Below are 2,753 nucleotides of genomic sequence, written 5' to 3'. Positions count from 1 at the left end.
GTCATTCAAAGCCACTGTTTCCTTGTTCATTTTCATTTTGGATGATATATCCATTGATGTAAGTAAGGTATCAAAGTCCCCTACTATTATTATATTACTATCAATTAGTTCCTTTAGGTTTGTGATTAACTGCTTTATGTATCTGGGTGCTCCCGTATTTTATTCTTTTAAATATAATTTAAATGGGATTTTTTTTATTTCTTTTTCACATCAGTCTATCTTTTATGACTCATCCCCCACCCTCTCACACTCCTAAAACCTTTCCATTATGTCCTTTGGAACTTATGTCCCATCATTGACACAATTTTCTCTAATCTTAACCTACTATCTCAACAACTCTTTCAGCACCTTATTTTACCTAAAAGCTGAATTATCTCATGAAGATACTGACTCTCTCATACCCTTCTTAAATGTTCAATATTTTTATTACCACACTACATTTTATCACTAGCTTTTGAGGTAGATAGGTGTCTTTATTTCTCTTTAGTAATACTTTCAGATCATTTCTCTCTTCCCTCTCTGAAAGTACCTAGCTTTGAATTTCACATCACAGGATTAATATAGCCAAGAACTCCTCCTAATTTGGGTCATCAACAGACTTCAAGGTCACTCTGCCTCATTTTTCAAACGTACTAATTCCTGAATTATTGTCACTCTCTCCTACACAATACTAGTCATATCTGGATGATCTGTCCAATCTGGTCTATTTGATCCTTGAACTTCTCTCCTCCAGCGATGTTATACTCTACTTTTACTTCAGCCCTTATTTTCAAGGTCGTACATTGGAACTCAACCTCAGTTTCCAACATTCTGTTCTGTGAGCACCATCTCTTCTTGTTCTCTCTCAGTTCTTCTAGTTCCACAAATTGAGGAAACACTCAACTCCATTGGAACTTATATTCTATTGATACCACCACCCTTTATCCCCCCCTCACGTCCTCATTTCCTTTCCCTAACACTATTGAATCTAATGGTTAAGCACTGCAAACTTTCTGCATTGTGCTCGCTTTGGCAGCACATATACTAAAATTGGAATGATACAGAGAAGATTAGCATGGCCCCTGCACAAGGATGACGTGCAAACTTTCTGCGTATATCCTTAACTCTCTCACTCATCCCTTTCTTCATCTAACTGTGCTGACAAACATGCATGCATCTCTGGTTAAATCTGCATCTCCACTGCTTCCACATCTGCACTAATGTAGCTAAATATGACTGGCTAAAAGTAGTATTATATTGACTGGCTTTGCTTTTAGTTTAAGAGCACAACTTTTAATGATGTTATTATAGATAATGTGACCACATATTTTATTGTCAAAACTGAAACACTTTTGATAGTGAAAAAAGGTGTTTTTGGTAATTACCACAAACCTCAATCAGTACTGTCCCAGGTAAACTGGGACTGCCCTGGGCAAACTGTGATGTATGGTCACTCAAATTTTTGATGAGCTGCCCATAATACTATCTGAGCCAAGTGGGCATCTTTTGTATAACTGACTTCACTCAAGGCCTTCACTGCAATAATTCCCCCTTCCTCCCATATAATTTTCTTCATACAAAGGATAGTTATTCTCAATGACCTCTACATTAAGTCCAATGGGAAATCATCTGTGTTCATATGACTGTACTTCCCAGTAGCATTTTACAAATTTTGCCATACTCCCCATGAAACACTTTTCTCAGCTGACATCTAGAACACTACACACTTCCAGATGTCTCTTTAATTTACTGGGTGCTTCTTTGCAGAATCCTTTGCTGCATCTTCTTCATCTCCCAGGCTACTTAAAGTTTTGTGCCCTATGGCACAAACCTCAGTCCTTTTACTTTCTCTACCAACACTAATTCCCTTGTTGACTTAATCTTGGTTCTTGGAGTTAAATACTAGTTACATGGTAATGGTTTCACATTTGTGTTTCCAAAGAAGCTCTCTCTCCTTAATACAAGATGTTCATATTCAACAGCTTATGCTCTCTAGTTAGATGTCAAAAAGGTATCCAAATGTAACAAAGTTAAGATTTCCAAATCTAAACTCTTGATTTTCCCTCCAAAACTGCTATTCTCTCAGTCATCTCCTATCTTTGTTAAAGAGGGCTGGTGTCCAAGATCTATAAAGAACTTCTCAAACTCAACACCCAAAAAACAAACAATCAAATCAAAAAATGGGCAGAAGACGTGAAAAGACACTTCTCTGAAGAAGACATACAAATGGCTAACAGACACATGAAAACATGGTCAGCATCATTAGCCACCAGGGAAATTCAAATCAAAACTACATTGAGATACCACCTTACACCAGTTAGAATGGCAAAAATGGACAGGGAAAGAAACAACAAATGTTGGAGAGGTTGTGGAGAAAGGGGAACCCTCTTACACTGTTGGTGGGAATGCAAGTTGGTACAGCCACTTGGGAAAACAGTGTGGCAGTTCCTCAAAAAGTTAAAAATAGAGCTATGCTCTATTTTTAACCAGGAATTGCACTCCTGGGTATTTACCCCAAAGACACAGATGTAGTGAAAAGAAGGGCCCTATGCACCTCAGTGTTCATAGCAGCAATGTCCGCAATAGCCAAACTGTGGAAAGAGCCGAGATGCCCTTCAACAGATGAATGGATAAAAAAGATGTGGTCCATATATACAATGGAATATTACTCAGCCATCAGAAAGGATGAATACCCAACTTTTACATCCACATGGATGGGACTGGAGGAGATGATGCTAAATGAAATAAGTCAAGCAGAGAAAGTCAATTATCAT

The 2,753-nt window shown here is 37.8% G+C and overlaps 1 non-coding gene across 1 annotated transcript; it reads left to right on the top strand.

Annotated features, from left to right (window-relative positions):
• The first annotated feature begins 999 nt into the window (after positions 1-999).
• Positions 1,000-1,107, top strand: LOC112809671 (U6 spliceosomal RNA). The gene has a single exon (XR_003204632.1). It is a non-coding gene; the product is annotated as a U6 spliceosomal RNA (small nuclear RNA).
• The last annotated feature ends 1,646 nt before the right edge of the window (positions 1,108-2,753 follow it).

The sequence above is a fragment of the Callorhinus ursinus genome, unplaced genomic scaffold (assembly GCF_003265705.2).
Source record: "Callorhinus ursinus isolate GAN/ISIS: 27379988/994484 unplaced genomic scaffold, GSC_fseal_2.0 scaffold42, whole genome shotgun sequence".
Taxonomy (NCBI): Eukaryota; Metazoa; Chordata; class Mammalia; order Carnivora; family Otariidae; genus Callorhinus; species Callorhinus ursinus.
Note: the sequence above shows the minus strand (reverse complement) of the source record. Positions and strands in the feature narration are given on the sequence as shown.